Below are 21,616 nucleotides of genomic sequence, written 5' to 3'. Positions count from 1 at the left end.
TAGATTGAGCTAGCAGGCTTATTTTCAGAGTTGGAAACATTAATCCTTTGACAACTTTTCTGCATCATTAGTTAATAGGTCAGTGTTGAAGGTGCCAGACATCTTCTGAATGTAGTACTTTCCCTTGAAATAAGTGGAAAGAAGATGCTCAGCGTTTCCAAAAGTTACTCAGCGTTTTGCAGCTGTTTTCAGTGATGTCAACTGGCAGGTGCTAAAAACCTGAGGTACACACTGATTTTGTTTTAAATACGGTAACATATGTAAGCTGCTTACGGTGCTATAACCAAGGACATGTTTAAAACCGTGAGGAGGGGGCACATTTTGAGATGGGGAAAAAAAAAAATCCAAAGCGGGGTTCCTGTTGGCTTGTTAATCGTCGACCACGTCTCTTGCTGATGTATGGGTATCGTTCAGGGCACGTTTTATTTCCACTGTTACTAGTTTTCGGCTACCTAAGTTATTACTTCAAACCACACGTGATGATTCATACAATGCTGCTTATGACTGCACTTTTTCCAGCACCCTGCACAGTTCACAGCTCCTACTCGAACGGTGCCGCTTGAGAGAAGGGGGTTTTCTTTCACAAGCCAGCAGTGCAGCCCCAGGCCTGGGCGCGTCAGCAGCTCCCTCGCAGCCAGGCCTCCCTCCGAGCGTCCCCCACAACTCGTCGGTTTTGCCCGTCGGATCACATCGTGCCTTTTGTTCCCTGTGGAACGGCCTCGGGACCCTCGCTCCCCCCTCAGCCCACCGTGTCACGGATACAGAGCCGTTCCGCTCCCCGCAGCCACCACCCCATCAGCGTTCCTCCTTCGGCCCCCGTGAGCGGCCGCCAGCCCACCCATCCCCGCCGTAAGCCGGGCCCCAGCCCCGGGGCCGCGATCGCTCCCCGTTTCCCCGGCAGGTTGTTCCCGGGTCCGCCTCAGGCCCCGCCCCGGGGCGGAGCTAACGGCCGCCCGCCGCGAGGGGGGGGGCGGCTCCGCTGCTGGCCACCGCCTGACGGGGCGGGGCGCGCCTGCGCTCGCGCCCGCCGCGGCGGATGAGCGGATCACGGGGCGACGGGGCGCCGCGCGGGGGGAGCAGGGCGCGCGCGCGTGAGGGAAGGAGCGGTCGGTGGCGCGCGCGGCAGGCGGAGCCCGCGGCGGGGAGGGAGGGGTCCCGGCCGCCGCGCCCCCCCCCCGCCCGTACCCTCAGCGGCCGGGCCGCCGCGCCGCGCCTGCCGCCGGACTCGGCTGCGGGGAGAGGTGAGAGAGAGCCCGGCGGGAGGGTGGGGGTCCCCTGGGCCGGAGCCCCTGCCCGTGCCGCAGCGGCGGATCCGGGGCGCGGGGCAGCGCCGCAGCCGCTGTGGCGGGGGCCTTGGCGGGGGGCCGTGATACCACTCAGGTCCGCGGCGGTGGCAGGAGGAGGTGGCGTGGCGTCACGGAGTGTCGCCGTGTGACGCCTCCCCGCAGGCTGCTGGGCGGGAGCGGGGTTCTGGGACCCCCCGGGGTCTCCGGTAGCGGCTCGGCCTTGCGTGCACCCGGGCGGGTGGCAGTTGCTGACCCCCGGGAGGGCTGCGGGCTGGCGGCGGCCGGGCGCTGGGCAGCCGAGCTGCCCGCGCGGCGCGGTGGGGCTGGGCGGCGCGGCCGGGGCGCGGCGGGGCTGCAGAGCCCGGTGTGTGTTAGACCCACAGCGCGGCGCCGCGCCGCCGTGCGCCTCGGCGCGGGACCTGGGAGCTCCTTCGTGATCGACTTGCTTTTGTTGATTGCTTTGCTCACGCCTTGGGCGCGCCAGGGTCCCCGCGCCGCGGTTTGGAAACAGTCGGGTTAAGTACCGAAGGCAGTTAAAATGTTGCTCCCTCGGTTGTCGGTAACCTCCTTACCCTCGCACTGGGAAAATCGTCTTCTGACCGAGCAATGCCGTGGGGAATGAAACCCAAATCCCTGTTACTGTCGCTAGTCCCTTATTGCTGCCAGCTGCTCTTCTTCATCTTTATCAGCAGGCCTTATAAATGGCTCACTTCCCAAAGAGGGCATTCGTGCGTTGTCTGAAGGCAATTTACTTAATGTACTCGGTGATAATTCCGGTGAGCTTCAGGCATTTACTTGAAATAATGGTCTTCATAAATCATATGTTATAGAAATGCAGTATAGAATTCCTTTTCTGAAAGGAGGAAAGCCATCGATTCCTGTGTGTCACTGAAGATGTTTCTAACACGAGATATTGCTGCTTGTGAACTACTGTCCAAACAAAACAGAGTTCTTGCGACTGAAGACACAAAATCTTTTAAAACTGCTGTTTTTCATGTGGAAGTCATCTTCAATCATTTCAACTTAATCACAGGAAATATAAACCTATTTGATCCATTAAGTGTTACACAGTTGAGGCCCTGCTGATGCTTGTTTAATGTCAACCTAATTTTTGAAGTTTTGAAAAGGTGGTAGTTGGTACTGACTTGTTAGTCCACAGCAAACATGGGCGGTAGGAGAAGTGTGTATGGAGTATCGCTCCCTGCTTGTTTTTGTCAGGTCTGTTCTCCAGCTAGTGAGAGTTTAGAGTTGATACAGTACTGGCCTTAAGTGAAGGGGGAAAAAAAAGGGGAAAGAACATGATTTTACTTGTTGGCTCTCAAGTAGCTATAGAAGGGATTGGTGAAATTCTCTGTGTGCTGTTTCATTTTAGGGTTCCCTGCAAACTTCTGAGGATGTTTGTTGTTTTAGCCATGTACTAGTTTTTCATCAAAACTCCTGAGCTTTGAAGTAATTTGTTTTGTGAATATACGCCTTTCTAAAACTCAGCTGTAGAGCCCTTCTTTCCAGATGCTCATTTAATGTGGTCTGCTTCGAAATTGAAACTAGTTGAGAAAGAGGGGCGTGTGATTGTGGTCACTTGTGGGCTCTTTGGCTTCTTTTTTCTATTGTGGAGCTGTGAAGATGTTGTAAGTAAATTGAATTTGTTGAGACTGATACAGCTTAGACCTAGCAATGAGTAGATCTTTTTCCTACTTTAATCATGGGTCAGGGCAAGAGCTGCTTTTAAACACGCTGCTTTGACAGCATGTAAAGGGCCATCCAGCTTGTATTTCTGCCACAAGTGTGAACTTCTGGGGTACTTCAAACTCTGTTTTATAAATGCTTGTTAAAGCTTGTTAACTTTTACAGCATAAGGAGGGATTTTCTGATGTTGCCAGAAAAAATGTTGGACTTGTACACTTTTTACAGGGAACTGAATCGGGATAGAAAGTCAGACTAATGTGCTCCTGTGCTTACTGTATTATCTCAGGGTTTTACTCCAAAGGAAAGTAAAATGCTGAAATGAATAGAAAGACATTTTTGGGGAAAAGAAGTTTATTGAAGATTGCTCTTTTTTAGATTGCTTTTTTTCCTAATCCTGTTGAAGTGATCAAGAAGGGTCTTAGGTGATGCAATATTATTCTTTTTCTTTTGTCTGCTCTTATGCTTTCAAAGAAATGGTTGTGCAGTGAGTTACCTAGTACAAGAAACTATGCAGGTTTTGTATTCTGTGAAGTTGTGTTCCAGCCCCCTCTCCGTCCAGTAAATCTTTGCATAGAGCATTCAGCCAAGTTTTAATAAACTGTGTCAAGTCAGTTATTAGGCTTTCAGCTCTTCACTGATGATTGTTTTACCACCTGCCCCCCCATGCATTTCCCACCACTTCTGTTTCCTGAAGCCTGTAGGGGAGTTTTCTAAAGGGTTTTTCTCCCTTCTCCCTCCATATACTGTGAAATCTCTGTCACTTTAGGCTATCTGTCGAATAATTTATCTGTTAGTCTCTTGGACTTCTCTTTCAGAACAGAAAATAAATTTGTTGCAGAAATTACATGCCATCATATAGTTAAAACTAATCAATGGGCCAAGCAGTGTGGTATATGGGGTGTTTTTTTTGTTTGTTTTTTAATGAACCTACATCGAGCTCTGAGTTAGTCAAATTTTTTATTAAACACAGAAGAACAACTTTTAGTGTTCAACAAACCAGAGAATTGTGAAGGAAGACAGAAAAAGACCTCCCCGTTCAGTGAGGGAGTACTGGAAGCTGTTTTCTGGGAAACAGGATAGTCACTACTTACAAGTGTGGGTTTTTCTTCAGTACACGCAATCTGATAGAAGCAGTACAAACACAGAAGTTGATGATTGCTGTTCCCCAGACTGTAATGTGGAGATCTTGGTTATGTAAATTGTAGTTCATAATACGGTATGCTGTTAATGAAGATGTTGCTTCTATGGCAGACGTGCTGTTGGGGAGGAGGAGAGCAGTAGCTGAAAGCTTTTTGAAGCGGGTATTTTATACAGTCCTTGTTTTTAAAGGAAATGAAACAGCATAGTTCTTCACCTAGGCTGTTTCGGTGAATTAGTGAGGAAGTAAAAAATACTACTTGTAAATGTCAAACAATTCTTTACTGAGTGAACTGTCTTTTTTTTTTTTCCTCTTCCCGTTCTGATGTGGTCATAATGATGTTGAATTAATAAAGCTTTTCTATTTTTCAATTAACTTAACAGGTGTTTGATGGTAATATGGTTCAGAAATACATCTCTCAAGATAAAAGAGGTGATGGACACAGTCTTGGTGATTATTATTTTTTTTTTTAAACGAACAAACAAACCCAACAACGACAAAAATTTTTCCCAAAGGCTTTGATTCATTTTAGAGGACTGTTTCTGGATTTTGCTTGAGTGATTTCTTTTGCTGTTGTCTTGTGTTTTGGGTAAAGTTGATAACCTCTCTGTTTAACTTCAGCCTGTCAATAGTTACTTTCCTTCCCTCTGCTGCTTAAATCTCTTCCACTAATACAGAGCAAAGAGTCATGCTCAGAGTTTACAGCTGAAGCAATGTAAAGGGCTTTGTAAGCCTCTTGTTTCCATTGAAAACGTATGAGCAAGTATTGAGACTAGTGTGACTTTCACAAGTTTTCTAGGTGTTGGAAGGTCTAATTGTAACCAGAAAGTAGAAAAAATAAGTTATTTACTTTAAAAAATTAACATTCACTTTCATCATATTGGGAATTAGTAGAGGGGATATATCGTTGCTGCTTTGTGAACTTACTTTGACCCTGGACTTGAAGAGTCTGCATCCTTTTGAGGATGTTTTTGTAAGTTAACTTCTGATGAAGGAGATGATTTCTCCACCTAAGAAACTCTACTAGTTTAGACAAGGTAGAAGCAGCTCTGTGTAGCTTTATCTGAAACACTTGGCCAGCTTGTGGAACAGCAAGTTGCATGCTTTTCTGGTAATTTGTCTCAATTAATCATTTCTGTAATTTCATACCATAGTAGAGAGACTTGGTGGAGCTTGATGTTTTGAGGACTGACACTGACTTTTAAAAGGGAGGCCTATGTGCAGTGTTGAACCCCATAAACTGAGTGAGTGATGTTTAGGAAACAGTGCTCTTAACAGGGCACTGATCAGCAGCAGATACATTAGTCGGAAGTGTTTTATTCCGAGTAACTTGTTCTGGATTGTACACAGTTGAAATCCGGTGCAGTATTTTGCTATGTTTGTTATAAAACAATGTTTTATTCCATCTGTACTCTACAACAAGAAAATCTGTTGCAGATGTAACGTATATAGTAGGATAAGAAGCCTCTTGAGAGCAGCTAAAAGTGTTAGACAGATGGTAAGAGGCATTTGGGAAGTAGCTTGGACTTCTGGTGTTAGAAGAGGAATAAATAAACCTCATTTTCTTCACACTCTTAATTGCGGATGTGAGGTTTTGTCTCAGCTTGTTCCCTCCACCCAGGGTGCAGCACTGATCCTTCATCGACTAAAAATGCTACATCTGTCTCTTTGGAAGTTCTTACAGTTGCGGTGACTTTGACACAATATGAGAGTGTGCGTATCTGATCTTCCTCTTTTTTCATTTAACCATTCATTCATCCATTTTAAAGCCTTCCTGTTGCATCTCAGCTTGGGCTGGTTCATATGCTATCTGTATGTTCATATGTTTTCCAGTGCAATAATCCTGTCACCCAGTGTTTGTGTTGTAGTACTGCAGAAGCTGTTAATATGACTATTAAGTTGAGATCAGGGAAAACAGCTTGTTTCTTCAAGAGTTATCTTTTGCTTGCCTGCAAACAGAAGCCATAGTATTTTGAAGGTTATTTTAAAGACCAGCAGGTTGCTTTTTAAAAGGCCTGGACTTGAGAGTGCAGCTATATTACTGGTCATTTAAACCTGTGAAAAAATATTTTATTGAATTTAGTGTTCTTGCACAACTTAGGGAAACGTGCATGTTGTAGGTGATTCTTTTGATTGACAGTTTTAGCTATTTAGGGAATTGCACATCAGAAGAAAATAGGTTGTTTTTAAGATTAATGTGTTTAAAGTTGATAGTAAGCGGGTGGTTCAGTAAACCAAGTTGAGTATTTGGCTGTGGCTTGGGCTTTACTTATCTTAGGAATACTTTATTTATCTTAGGAATAGCGTTAATAAATTAAAGGATACTTTTCACCTCTCTTTTCCCCTCCAAAGTAATGAATAACACCTGTAAATGATTTAATTGACTCTTCAAATGGCAGAAGCATCATTCTAAACCTGGGTTTGTCTCATGTATAGTAGGTCTATTTCTCAGTACCTACAGAGGGCCTCGTCTCAGCGGTTGGCATATTTTTGCTCAAAAAGCTGTTCTTTAGATGTTGTATTTCTTATAAATGATTTGGAGAGTTAAGGCAAACAGCCTATCACTTGTAACTAGATGATGCTACTTAGAAAGAGTGTTATATTGTTGATACAAGATTTGTGTGGTAAATTATAGGTTCAGTTGGTGTCTAGTTCATGAATTATAAGAGATTCCTGGCAGCATTCTGAAGGAGAAATGTGACATTTTAAGATTCATGAAACACTTATGGCTGGGTACACAGCAAGTTCCTTTTCTTGAAATTTTACATGGATTTTTTTTTTTTTTTCTAATTACTGTTAAAAAGGATGCTTTTACAGGCAAAAAGAGTACTTTTCTGGGTAAAACGTGGGCAATGTTTGCTTAAATATTGCATTGACTGATCTCATTTTTTAGTTAATATATTCAGATTTTATAGTCTTACCGTCTTTGCAAGTTAAAAAAAGTATGATGATGTTGTAGATTTGTGATTAGATACTCCTCAAGTGACACTGAATTAAGAAACATGTTTACTTGAGAGCTTAGCTTCCCTTTTCTAGTTACGGTGTAGTGAAAAAGATCACTCAGTATGAAGATACGTGGTGACAGATATAAGCCCTTTTCAGTACTAAATAGCATATTTTTTCTTTATTCTTGCGTCATGTTAAATTCAGATGTAAATAACCTGCCTAAGAGCTGTGTTTTCTTTGAAACAGGCCATAGCACGAGAGGTCCTCCATGGTCTGTTTCTCCAGGTGATATCAATACTGTGGAGTGGATGCCTGGAGTTAGGGAAGAATAGTAGTGCTCTCGGTCATGCAAAGCTTTTGAAATAAATCTGCACAAGTTTGTCACCCCCTGCTCAAGCAGTTTCTTCCAGACCTGTCTCAGAGGTAGCTGCTCAAGGGACCTGCTGCGGCGTGCTCCTCTGTGCATGGCGACGTGTGGTGGAAAGGAGCAGGGTAGGAGTCTTGTTCCTTGTGTGGTGGGATGCCACTGCTGCTGCCGAGAGGCAAAGGAGGAGGCAGTTTGCTCACAGTGGGGGTTTTAGTGCAAATCATGAACGTTTGCGCTGCATAAAGCAGATACTGTTCTTAAACAGAGAAGGGATAGCTAGGATATTGTTTAGACGTTAAACCAGTGAGTCTGCATAAACTGCAGTTCGTTGTTTTGCAGCTCTGTGAGTCGAATCATGCAGCACCATACTGTACCAGGAGAGTGAGTTTGCAATTGTTCGTCCCTGGAGAACTAGTCTAAGAGAAGGACTACAGCCTGAAAACAAATATTTAATGTGGCTCTAGAAGATCACCAGCCTCCTTCCTTGCCTGACTTTACCTTTGTCCTATAAGAGCTCCATTATAAGGGTTTCAATGTAGGCAATTTCTTTTGCATAATTGAGACCTTTTGTGATGATACTTTCAGTATTTCTTTCCAGTGGAAAGCAATCACAAGAGCAAGTTTATTTGTGTCTCTGAACTCAGCGAGTTTAGATATCCATTTATAGTAGTGCAATTGACTGCATAATGCATGGGAAATCTTTTGGTTAAGACAAATGTACTGTGACTTATTGTATGGAATGCAGTGTATGTTACTTGGGCCTGACTCTGAGTGTGAACCATTTAACTTTTTCTTCCCCCTCATCCCCGCCTGCACATGTGTGGCATAAAAATGAGGCAGCTCATTTGCTTGATGGATTCATTTGTTTGTCCTTTCTTAGGCAGTTTACTATTGGTGTATCTCTCAACTTGTAGACAGGGAAAGATAATCTTTGTGCTGCTTCTGTAGGAAGACAGCAGTAGTGCCAACTCCTTGTCTCTGTTGCCACCTGCACCCTGGCTGCTGAACATGAAGCTGCGTTTGTGTGTGTGCTTTACTGAACGCTGGCTCTCTGGAGTTACGGTTGGAGCTAAACTAAATGTAATGGCTAGGAGTGGTGCTGGGTGGAAGTGGTGTGAAGGACCAGGGAGGCTTTGTGTCAGGCTCTGGTCACTTAACAGGTGAAGAGAGCCTGTGAAGTCAACCAAGCACTTTAGGAAGTGGGTGTCTTTTCACGTGAATAGGTGGATGTATAATTTAATGTTTTTGGAGGAAGTCACGTGCTCTGTGCCTCAATATGACTAGTGCTAGTGTTACCCTGTTTTTCCACTAGTCCTGGAAGCTGCTGCACTGCTCTTTTTGAGGCACTATTGGACACTCAAGATTACGCAATTTTTTTTTACAATCTAGAAGACTGAGTAACTTTAAAAAAAGAATATGTATTTTAAATACTTAAAACACACTGATCTTTATTAATACATAGTCCATGTACAAATACATAATAAAGTATCCACCTACATTAGGATGATGTATATAGGATGGCAACTAAGGGAACCTTTAACTTTTTCTAATATATGCTAGTCCTAGAAATATAGGGATGGTCCTGTCCTGAGCTGAAATATTGACATGATGAAAATAACAAGAATTGAAGTGGCACAGCTATTGTTCCTTTTAGCAAACAGTCTTTGAGTAATTACTAATACGTTTAATCCAAGTCTGGAGGAAACAAAGTTACAAATTTTACGTAGAAGCTGAAGCAGTGTTAAAAATTAAAAAAACGCCTTTAAATGATTTGTTAAAGACTTCAAATAATAGCTAGCATGATGGGGAGGAAAAACTGCAGAGGAAAAGTTCTGTAGACTTGTGTCAGAAACAGGCATCAACTCGGTGTGAACTCATTGTTCCTAATAGCTCGGTCTCTTTCCAGCCGACGTTGGCATGTGGAGGTACAGCACATAAGCTAAACATTGTTAACAGTCTTTGCTTTATAAACCTGGGGCAAATGCAGTGATAATTTGGCTTTGACTGGTCCCTGTGGACTTGTTACATGCACTATACAGCCAACATGCATTTATTCTGAGCATAGTATACCGTGTTCTATCTAATTTGGGGTAATACGTTAAATTTTGCTAAGTATGAGCTGACCAGTTGAACAACTGGTTGTGCTGCAGCAGAAATTAATGCAGAAATGCTCTCTTCCCTTAATGCCCATTTTTCTTAATGCTCTCTCCCCCCTTTAGGAGGGGAAGAGAGAGCTCTGGCATCAGAAGGAGAAGTCATTTGGGTCTGGCATTGGGGATCCAAGGTCTACAAGAATAAATTTCAGGATCAATAATAGTGTTTAGACTGACGAGGTTTCCAGCTCTCCAGACGCCAGACCATGAGTAAGTCTCTGAATAAGAAATGTGCTCTTCTGCTATTTCTTCCTCCCCCTCTACTCTGCCCTGGTGAGGCCGCATCTGGAGTATTGTGTCCAGTTCTGGGCCCCTCAGTTCAAGAAGGACAGGGAACTTCTAGAGAGAGTCCAGCGCAGAGCCACGAAGATGATTAAGGGAGTGGAACATCTCCCTTATGAGGAGAGGCTGAGGGAGCTGGGTCTCTTTAGCTTGGAGAAGAGGAGACTGAGGGGTGACCTCATTAATGTTTATAAATATGTAAAGGGCAAGTGTCATGAGGATGGAGCCAGGCTCTTCTCAGTGACATCCCTTGACAGGACAAGGGGCAATGGGTGCAAGCTGGAACACAGGAGGTTCCACTTAAATATGAGGAAAAACTTCTTTACGGTGAGGGTGACTGAACACTGGAACAGGCTGCCCAGAGAGGTTGTGGAGTCTCCTTCTCTGGAGACATTCAAAACCCGCCTGGACCCGTTCCTGTGTGATATGGTCTAGGCAATCCTGCCCCGGCAGGGGGATTGGACTAGATGATCTTTTGAGGTCCCTTCCAGTCCCTGGCATTCTGTGATTCTGTGATTCTGTGATTCTGTGATTCTGTGATTCTGTGATTCTGTGATTCTGTGATTCTGTTTCTTATGGGGAGAGCTTGCAATGTTCTGTGCTTCTCTATGATATTACCTTCCATTTTTTCCCCTGATTGTACTCTTTTCCAATTCAGGCATTGTCATTAAAGTTATGGTAATATGGAGGACGGGAGCAGAAGGAGGATTGAGTAAGGCTGTTAAATTCTTGAAGCAGCAGGTAGGGTTAATTTAGTGTGACTGAACATCTGACCATCCTTCTTGTAGCTGACATCTAACGTACTTAAGGTGGATGTAGCATGCACTTCACTAATGGAGGAGTATCTTTTGTGAGTGAAGATGACTTGCTTCACTTTCCTAACCAAATGGCATCTTCTCTGCCAATGCTGAGGTGGCCTTTTTGCTTCTCTTCCATGCATTCTTCTGTGTAAGTAGGATGGTGAGGGCCTTCTCCTTGTTAGTTTTATTGAGGAAAAGACATCTGGGATTTCTGTTCCTTTGTGATATATGACCTGTCTACTTTCTCCTGCAATTCCAGCTCTACACAACCTGTTCCAATTTCGTTAGTTACTTACCGTCTTTTTTCTGCCTTGGTCTCCTACACAGATCATGGTTAAATTGTTGCAGGGAATTTTCAGTCTCATTTCTTGTAACTCTAGGCACCATCTGACTAATCATGGCTTTACCTGTTTCAGAAGATTATAGTTTTAGACGAGGGCATGATCATAACCTTGTATTCCCTCCAGATATCTCAGACACTGTGGAGAACTACTAGCTGGGCGAGGGGATTGGTTTTTTTGGGTTTTTTTTGTTTTTTTAAGTGATATGCTTGCCGGTGTTATATAGACAGTGGTATGTGATATAGTATCTGCTTTACTTAAAGATCTCGCTTAACCTGTCAAACATAATCTGCGTGTGTGAATGTGCATATTTGTGTGTATAAAAGAAGCGTACTAGTAATACATCAGAAGCAGATAACCTCCTGTAAACTGCTAGCTGGCAATCCTCAGTGTAGGGCTCCCAGCTAGGTCTCCAGGCTAATGCAACATTAGGGGTAGCTGTGACCTGAAATCCTTTGTGTTGTTTGCAGTCTCCTTTAGAAAAAGAAGCTTTTTGTATGGAAAAGCAAAGCAACTTTGATTAATCTGTATGATGCAAGTTGTAGACTTTCAAGGTACCTCTTTACTTTGGTTAGCATCTTTAAAAAAAAAAATCTAAATTGAGTCTACTCAATACATGAGAAGAAGTTGCAATTCTAAGCCAGTAATTCTAGCTTCAAAATTTACACTAAAGATTTTGCTAGGCTGTCCATTGGGACCTGTTGGAGGCTGAAAGATTCATCTAACAGTACATATTTCCTGTACTGAAATTACAATTTTGTAATGTTTCTTTTGTAATCAAATGAAAATCTCATCAGTAATTAAAATGTAGTCATTGTGATTGTAGAGAGAAGCCAGTAAGCTAACATTTGAATCTTGTTTTGTACGTGGAATTAAGGACCCCACACTAACCTACCTATTAAGATCTACTGCTTGCTGTTTTTAAAAACAGTACCTTGATACTAGCTTGTAAATAGGATTGTAGTTATACTTAACTGTCACTAACCTGTGCTGCCTTGAAAAGGGATAAATCTTAATGCAAACTACTACATTAAAATATCAGGGATAGAAAATAATCAGGGCAAAACATGGGCTTAAGGCCTGTGATATTTACAAGCAAAAAGAAACCTCCTCTACACAAACACTGATTCTGTCTATCTGAATAACGCACAAAATTACTGAGTGTAAGGAGAGGTTTTAAGATGGATTTTTTAAATCATCAACAAGAATGAATGTTCTCCCTTGATGAAAAAAAGTTGTTCTTTCATTAAAAAGGAAAGCCTGCTGAGGCAAAGAAGCACCAAGTAGAAAGCTTGTACATGCAAATCAAGGTAGAAAACTGAATGGAGAGCAATGAGCTGCCCTGTAAAATGAGGGAAAAACTGCTGAAAAATAAACCTGAGAGAATGTACAGATGGGTCTGTACCATGTCAATTACTTGAATTAAATATTAACTATACACACTTTCTGTCAGTGATTTAAAGAACACTGCTCGATATTCCTGTCTACGTGGAAGAAGAATATTTTCTTTTAAGCTTAATAATCAGTTCCTTTCAGTGTCATCAGCTCCATTTGGTTCTCAGCTTGGAACAGGAAAACATGCTTTCTTTTTATGTAAACTAAGAACCGGTGTAAGAGGGTTTGGTTTTTGGTGGTTTTGCTTTGTTTTGTTTTTTTAAAGTTGTAGAAGACCTCTCTTCTGGTCACTGTCAGATCACGGGTTACGAATCGTGATACTTTGGTTTGCAGAGGCGTGTTCTTGTTGAACTAAAACAAACTTTAGTACTTTTATTCCTGTTTTTGGCATATAAACAATATTTGTCTTCAGCGAACTTTAAAAAGTTGTCCTTGTATATCTTATTGTTGATTTCTACTTTCTTCCCAGAGAGAGCTTGATTTATATCAAAAAGAAGATTAAAGGTCTGGTAGGTGGTTGTTACTTTCAAGCATAATAAATCAATGAATGTACGTTGTAGCATTTTTTGAGTATAAATATTTCTTTTTTGTTAATAAAAAGTGACCAGAAGAGAATTTTTATGCATAATTTCTGACTGTATTTTATTTATCAAACGATATTTGATCCGTCTTTATGAAATGAAAACTGGTTGGTTTTTGCTTATATTAAGCTGCTTTGTGACTGACAGATTGTTTTTGTAAATACAACCCACTTATGAACAGGACGTGTGTTATCTTGTAATGTAAATATACTGAAATAACCTCTGTTTTATTAATTGTCATATAAGCAGCATAGATGGAATCAGGGCATGAGTAGAATAAGACAAAGTCAACATTCAGCTGTACTGTTTCAGTTGCTGTATTCTGTGAATACTTCCAAGTATCACCTGTAGTCTTTCATTTCAAAAGAGAAGAAATTATTTATCTTTACATCCTATATAGATTAAATATTTGCCAATAGGAAGCTCAGAAAAATATATGCAGGTGTTGCTCTACTTCTCTTCCTGCATTGTAGTTCTTCTTTGTTCTCTTACATGGATATATTTCTGAACTCTGTTCCTTAATTATTCTGTATAATAAATTGTGGAGTCCTCTTTCCTCTTATTACAGGTACAAGAATTCATTATGCCTCTGAAATTCTTACCAGCATGACAATACTTGTGCTGTGAACAGTTAAAAATCGTATCTTTCTGTCTAATGCATTTGTTCTTTCTCAGCAGAACTTGCAACAATACCTTATGCATCAGGTTATTGAAGATCCGCAGAAAAATTGCACTACTGCATGGCTTAGTCTGCTTTTTTGGAAAAAGTGGCGAGTAGCTCTTCTGTAACACCGTGGTCACTCGGTATTGCTGAATAGCAGCAGGAGGCTCAGGCCTCTCAAGCCTCTGGCTCTTTTGGTTTTTGTTTTTAATTTTCAACTCCAGGAAGCCAAGATTTGTTCCATCTGAGGTAAATAGTGTAAAGGGTAGCTTGCATGTGTATTGTTCCTGAGAACTGTAGACTAAAGGCAATGAGTTTTTAATTTTTTTAAAATTACGAATGTGCTGGCAGACACGGTACAGGAAAGGGAAACTAGAGTGACAGAGACCTGATGTTACTGTCAATGTATGATGTCCAGAAGTGATAGCTGAAACGTGTCTGAGATACTGCACATAAGTCTGGACTATTATTTGTTGTAGGGATTTTTCTAGACTTTTTTATGGGTTTAAAAAAATGCTTACATTTCCAGTGTTAACAATCAATTTCATCAGGTTTTTTTCTTTTACTGTTAGTTTCTTGTAGGTGATTAAAATGTAAACTCCTTGCTTAGGAGATTTCTATCTCAAAAATGCAGATGTAAGAAGCTTGGGTTGTCTTTCTTGCAAGATGCGTAGCATCTGTTGTGATGCATACAGCTTTGAGGTGTTGAGGGAAGTGTTATAGAAGCAAGCTCTTGACTCGTAGAATGATTTTCTGAATGTAGTTTAGTGCCTTAAGAGAGATGATACTTGAATTTGAGCCTCTATTTGTGACTTTTTGGATGGAGGGAAGGAAGGGAGGTGGTTTTTTGGTTGTGTGGTTTGGTTTTTTTTTTTTCTGTCAGGGGCAGCTGGTGTTTTCATGACTTGTAACTTGCTATAGCTGACCTTCCACAGCCTGCACCACGTGCTCTGCGGCAGGGCAGCCCTGACAGCAGAAATTCTAGGGTAGTGAAAAGTAATTGCTAAACAAGTTTCATGTCGGTGAAAACTTGGAAAAAGACCTGGGTGAAGGAAGGCGTGTGTATGTTATTGGGGTTTTAAGTTGCAATCTGAAAGCCCTCATGGAATCCTCACCCCCTTCTCTGGTGTCAAGGGTCCCAGGAGTTGAGTCTTGGAGGAGGAGAGAAGAGATGATGGGGCTTTTCTATTTCTACTTAAGGGTGTAGTAGATATAATTTTCCAACTTCACTCAGCATCTGCCCTCTTCTTGTGACACAACGTTGCTGTTGCCATCCGTACTGAATGATAGCCTGCTTTAGCTCTGGTGGGCCTATTCTGTGTCCTGTTACAGGATCATACTTGCTTGAAATTTATTTTATGTTTTTAAAAAAGTAGATTTTTTTTTTTTATTTCTACATTTGTCCTGTTGTAGCCGTCTTTTAGGCGATTGCTCTGTGTCATTAACTTTTTCAGTTATACTTGTCTCGTACTTTTAAATGCCTTTTCTCCATCCCAGCTTTATTCTCAGGTTTCTGTTGGATAACTGCGTTGTTTAGCATCGCATACAACTGTCTTGCCTTACCATCTTCTTCCGTGTCCATAGTAGATTTATCTTTAGCCCCATGCACCTCTTTTTCTTCTTTCACTTAAGCATGTAGTAGCATATTTGTTTTTCTTCTTGGCTATCCTACCAGTCTTAGCAACTGAGAAACCCAGTAGCGTTCTTCTCTGTTCTTCTGATTTTCTTTAGAGAAAAATACAGGTGTTTCACTGATTACAGCTTTGCCAACATACATGTGTATTTTGCTGTTGTGAAATTTTAATGTCTCTGCTTGAATCCTGCGCATGGCAATCTTTGCTGCTTAACTTGCAAAAATCATGCTATTGTAACAGTGTGGGAGAAACTGCAATGGAGGTGCTCATGTCAGCAAGCTTATCCTCCCTCCCCATACAAATTACTACAAGCATGAGGTGTACAAGCAAAAATAGTAGCACTCCACTCCTTGCAGTACTGTGTCCAGGGAGGTTGTTATCAGCATAAATTTATTTGCTAGGACCAACACCTGTAGGAGCCCTACTGCTGATACTCAGGAATGCAGTGATACCAGTCTGCTCTCCATTGCAGCCTTGGACTTTATGTTCCCAGACTTCAACAAAGATGCCATGTTATTGTGTCTTGGCTTCTGCTCCTCCTTCGTTGCTGTTTCTGATGTCTCATGCCTCTGTAGTTCCAGCCAAATGTTTTGCTGAGTAGCAATGATGGTAATTTTGATCTTAAGAGAAGCAGCCTGTCCTGTCTCATAGGAAGTGGAAATGCTGGTCTCTTATGAATTCTGATTTGCGAGCATTATGATGAGAAGCTCTCATGCTTGGTGTCCTGGGAGAACCTGTTTGAGCTAGCATTTATGTACTTTGCTTGAGATGCATAATGAGGCTGACAGCTAGGAGAGAGTTTTTAGCTGGGGGAGCATTGAAATTGCTGTTGGAGTGGTTCCTAAAACTATTGACTTGCTAGTGATTGAGCTGTTTTTTCTACCCATTATGAAATAAATATGAACCCACTATGATGATGGCATGGGATTTTCATAGATGTGCTCTGAATTCAATCTGTGCAGCAGAATCTCTAAGAGTTGTAGGGGTGGGATATATGATAGTTTCCTTTACTCAAAGAATGCCAGTTAAAATTTTAGGAAGAAAGGGAGTTACAGGTCAAGGCAATATATACCTGAATGCATGTCTCTTATGTTTTCCAGGAGTGAGCGGTGGTTCATTTTTGTGAAGATCATGCAATGCGTGTCGTGAAGTGGGCCGAGTCATCTTTCAGGCAAAAGTGACTGCTTCTGGGAGGTTCTGCACAGAAAGCTTGTTGCAGACGGACTAGAGCCATCTTAAAGGAGTTGGAGAGATTAGTGTGAACTCAGGTGTTTGCTGTGCAGGCCAGTATTTTCTGGAAAGTCTGTGCTGTGATTCCAGGCAAGTTGAAGCCAGACGATCGAGATGTACCCTCCTACATCAGAACAGCACTTCTAGTCAGGAATTTGAGGCTATTACAGAAAACTTCTTTTGATTTTGGTCAGCTGAAGTAAAATTCTGTGTGTTCAAATCCCATACATGGGAACAATTATTGTGGGACTCTGTTTTAAGGATGTTATCTCACCTGCAGAAACTTAAAATTTTTATGTTTAATTGGCATTTATGGTATATGTCTCTAGCCTAGTCGGCTTAGAAGGGGCCAAAGTTTTGTTTTTCAAATTTAATACATCTTGCATACTTTCTTTACTACTTACGGTATGTTCTGCAAATGCTTAAGCTGAAGATTCTTACAGCAGCCTTACACTTTATTCTGTATATTGTGCTACTTAACCCCAGGTTAAGGCAGAGAGCTGAGCTGTGTAAAATCACAGAATCACAGAATGTTAGGGATTGGAAGGGACCTCGAAAGATCATCTAGTCCAATCCCCCTGCCGGAGCAGGATTGCCTAGACCATATCACACAGGAACGGGTCCAGGCAGGCTTTGAATGTCTCCAGAGAAGGAGACTCCACAACCTCTCTGGGCAGCCTGTTCCAGTGTTCAGTCACCCTCACCGTAAAGAAGTTTTTCCTCATATTTATGCGGAACCTCCTGTGTTCCAGCTTGCACCCATTGCCCCTTGTCCTGTCAAGGGATGTCACTGAGAAGAGCCTGGCTCCATCCTCTTGACACTTGCCCTTGACATATTTATAAACATTAATGAGGTCACCCCTCAGTCTCCTCTTCTCTAAGCTAAAGAGACCCAGCTCCCTCAGCCTCTCCTCATAAGGGAGATGTTCCACTCCCTTAATCATCTTCGTGGCTCTGCGCTGGACTCTCTCTAGCAGTTCCCTGTCCTTCTTGAACTGAGGGGCCCAGAACTGGACACAATATTCCAGATGCGGCCTCACCAGGGCAGAGTAGAGGGGGAGGAGAACCTCTCTCGACCTGCTAACCACACTCCTTCTAATACACCCCAGGATGCCATTGGCCTTCTTGGCCACAAGGGCACACTGCTGGCTCATGGTCATCCTGCTGTCCACTAGGACCCCCAGGTCCCTTTCCCCTACGCTGCTCTCCAACAGGTCTGTCCCCAACTTGTACTGGTACATGGGGTTGTTCTTGCCCAGATGCAGGACTCTACACTTGCCCTTGTTATATTTCATTAAATTTCTCCCCGCCCAACTCTCCAGCCTGTCTAGGTCTCTCTGAATGGCTGCGCAGCCTTCCGGTGCGTCAGCCACTCCTCCCAGTTTGGTGTCATCAGCGAACTTGCTGACAGTGCACTCTATTCCCTCATCCAAGTCATTAATGAATATATTGAATAGAACTGGTCCCAGTACCGACCCTTGAGGGACTCCGCTAGACACAGGCCTCCAACTGGACTCTGTCCCATTGACCACCACTCTCTGGCTTCTTTCCTTCAGCCAGTTCACAATCCACCTCACTACCCGATCGTCCAGACCACACTTCCTCAGTTTAGCTGCGAGGATGCTGTGGGAGACCGTGTCAAACGCTTTACTGAAATCGAGATAGACCACATCCACAGCTTTACCATCATCTATCCACCGGGTTACGTCCTCATAAAAGGCTATCAAGTTGGTTAAGCATGACTTCCCGTTGGTGAAGCCATGCTGAGTGCCCCTAATGATCCCCGTATCCTTGATGTGCCTAGAGACAGCACCAAGGACAAGTTGTTCCATCACCTTTCCGGGGATGGAGGTGAGGCTGACCGGTCTATAGTTACCTGGGTCCTCCTTCTTGCCCTTTTTGAAGACTGGAGTGACATTTGCTTTCCTCCAGTCCTCAGGCACCTCTCCCGTTGCCCACGAATTAGCAAAGATGATGGAGAGTGGCCTAGCAATGACTTCCGCCAGCTCCCTCAGCACCCGCGGGTGCATCCCATCAGGGCCCATGGATTTATGGACATCCAGGTTGCTTAATTGGTCCCTGACCCAGCCCTCATCTACCAAGACAGATTCCTCCTCTATCCTGACTTCTTCTGGGGCCTCAGGGGTCCGGGGCTCCTCAGGACAGCCTCCAGCAGTATAGACAGAGGCAAAGAAGGCATTCAGTAACTCCGCCTTCTTTTTATCCTCTGTCTCCAGGGCCCCCACCTCATTCATCAGTGGGCCTACATTGCCTCTAGTGTTGGCTTTACCTGCAATGTATTTGAAGAAGCCCTTTCTGTTGTCCTTGACCTCTCTTGCAAGGTTTAATTCCAAGGAGGCCTTAGCTTTCCTAGTTGCCTCCCTACATCCTCTGACAACCGACTTATATTCCTCCCAAGTGGCCAGCCCCTCCTTCCATGATCTGTACACCCTCTTCTTCCACTTGAGTTTGCCCAGCGGTTCCCTGTTTAACCATGCAGGTCTCCTGGTACCCTTCCTTGACTTCCTACCTGCTGGGATGCTCTGATCTTGAGCTCAGAAGAAGCAGTCCTTGAATGCTAACCAACCATTTTGGGCCCCCTTACCTTCTAGTACCCTGTCCCATGGGATCTCCCCTAGCAATTGCTTGAAAAGGCCAAAGTTGGCCCTCCTGAAGTCCAGGGTTGTAATTCTGCTAGCTATTCTGTTCCTGCCACATGAGATCCTGAACTCTACCATCTCATGGTCGCTACAACCAAGGCTGCCCTCAACCTTCACCTCTTCAACCAGACCCTCCTTGTTAGTGAGGATAAGATCCAGCAGCGCTCCTCTCCTAGTTGGCTCATCCGCCATTTGCATCAGAAAGTTATCATCAATGCACTGGAGGAACCTCCTGGACTGAGGATGGCTGGCTGAGTGGGCCTCCCAGCAAATATCAGGGTAGTTGAAATCCCCCATGACAACCAGGCCCTGTAATTGAGAGACTGCTCTCAGCTGCCTGTAGAAGGCCTCATCACCCTCCTCATCCTGATCCAGTGGCCTGTGATAGACACCCACAACAGTATCACCCCTGCCAGCCTGCCCCTTAATTCGCACCCACAAACTCTCAACTCGCTCCTGATCCGCCCCTGGACAGAACTCAATACATTCTAGCTGCTCACTCACATAAAGAGCAACTCCACCACCTCTCCTTAGTGGCCTGTCTTTCCTGAACAGGACATAGCCATCCATGACCACATTCCAGTCATGCGAGGCGTCCCACCAAGTCTCTGTAATTGCCACTAGATCATAGCCCCCCGACCGAACACGGATTTCTAACTCCTCCTGTTTATTCCCCATGCTGCGTGCATTGGTGTACAGGCATTTCAGGGAGCGAGCTGAGCACACCGATTTCACCCCAGGGGGATGGGAGGCCTCCTGGTCTACCTCAACACTAGAGCGTTGCCCCAGTGATGCAAGCCCAGCTACTACCCCATCCCCCTTCAAATCTAGTTTAAAGCTCTCTGAATGAGCCCTGCTAATTCCTGTCCCAGAACCCTTTTGCCCCTACGACATAAACCTTTCCCATGTATTACGGTCACGCCTGGTGTCTTATAAAACCAGCCATTATCAAAGAACCCAAAGCCCTGCCTGCAGCACCAGTCTCGTAGCCAGGCATTAATAGAGAGAATCCTACTATTCCATCCCGCGTCATCACCTGAAAATGGAAGGAGGGAGGAGAAAACAACTTGTGCCCCAGACTCTTTCACCAACTGTCCTAGGGCCCTGTAGTCTTTCTTCATCCCCCTCAGACTATGGGATGCAGCTTCTTCCCCACCTGTCTGGAAGATCAGCAGGGGGTAGTAGTCTGTGGCCTTCACCAGGTTGGGGAGTTTCCTGGTGATATCCCTGATTCGGGCTCCAGGCAGGCTGCAGACCTCCCTGTGATGGGGGTCAGCTCTGCATATTGGGCCCTCAGATCCCTTTAGGAAGGAGTCTCCAACCACTAAAACTCTTCTCTTCTTCCTTGTGGAGGAGGTAGCTATACGCCTGTCAGGTTTTTCTGACTGTGGTGGGACCTCTGATATAGGTTGCCTCTCCACCACATCCCCATTGGACTGGCTGTATTCCACTAGGGCTTCATATCTATTGCTCAGAGGCACCTGTGGAGGCAAGGTAGGCAAGGAGGGCACTCGCCTTTTGCCATGGCCATGGACTTGCCTCCACTCACTCCTCTCCTCTAGGTTATTGTTTTCCACCTGAGAGGGGCAGAGTACAGGGGTCCCTCGATCCTGGGAGCTCTCCGGCCGGTGCTCCCATTTTTGTTGCAGGGAAGGCAGAGCCTGGCTCCACCAGTCTATCTCCATTTCAGCCTCCCGAATGCTCCTAAGCCTTTCTACTTCGGCTTGAAGCCTTTCAACCTGGCTTTGCAGCTGTGCTGCTCGGCCGAGCAGATCATCTACCTGCTCACAGCGCACACAGCCCCCTGACACCACAGAGACGCTGTGGCATTCCCTGCAGCCTGTGACCTGCACCATTGCCTCCTTCCGTGGGAGCTCTGTCTGGGTTCCCACATCCATTTTGGTCTTCTTCCGCCGGGCAGATACCATTGTTCTTTCACTGAGCTGGGAAAGACCTGTTGGTGCCACCCCTGGTTCACAGCTCCTTGGCACCTTCCTCGCCTTGTGCACTGGGAGGGAGTCAGTGCCCTCCCCAACGAGCTGCAAACGACTGCAGCCTCTCCTGCCCTGGGACACACCCAGTCACTGCTGACTCACAGAGTCACTGCTGACTCTCCCTCTCCCCCCTAGGCAGGGACTAGTCCCTGCCCTCCAGGAGGCTTTTTATCACCCAGTCAATCAATGACCCAATCAACAGGGGGTGGTGCGTTTAAATCACTTAAATTGCCCGCGGTGCCTCCGGCTACGCCCCCTCCTCTCCTGATTCATTGCTGGGAACCTCTGGGTCTGGGGTGGGGGGGAAGCAGCTCGGGGCTGCTGCTCCAGGGGCTGCTGCTCCAGGGGGGACACGAGTACGAAAACCGCCCGGTTACAGCCCGATGCCGCCCTCACCCCCGCACTAACCTCAAGTCGCTGTCGCTGCTGCCACTGCTGTCAGCTGTTTGTTCTGGTTTCACC

The 21,616-nt window shown here is 44.5% G+C and overlaps 1 protein-coding gene across 3 annotated transcripts in view; it reads left to right on the top strand.

Moving 5' to 3' along the window:
* Positions 1–1,106: 1,106 nt before the first annotated feature.
* Positions 1,107–21,616, top strand: part of OSBPL8 (oxysterol binding protein like 8) — a 106,247-nt gene continuing 85,737 nt past the window's right edge. For all 3 annotated transcript variants that reach the window (XM_068401414.1, XM_068401413.1, XM_068401412.1), the window contains exon 1: positions 1,107–1,241. The gene's annotated coding sequence lies outside the window, so the exon portion shown is untranslated. The remainder of the gene's footprint in view (positions 1,242–21,616) is intronic.

Source organism: Nyctibius grandis, chromosome 5, assembly GCF_013368605.1.
Source record: "Nyctibius grandis isolate bNycGra1 chromosome 5, bNycGra1.pri, whole genome shotgun sequence".
NCBI lineage: Eukaryota > Metazoa > Chordata > Aves > Nyctibiiformes > Nyctibiidae > Nyctibius > Nyctibius grandis.
This window is presented reverse-complemented; position numbering and strand designations above follow the sequence as displayed.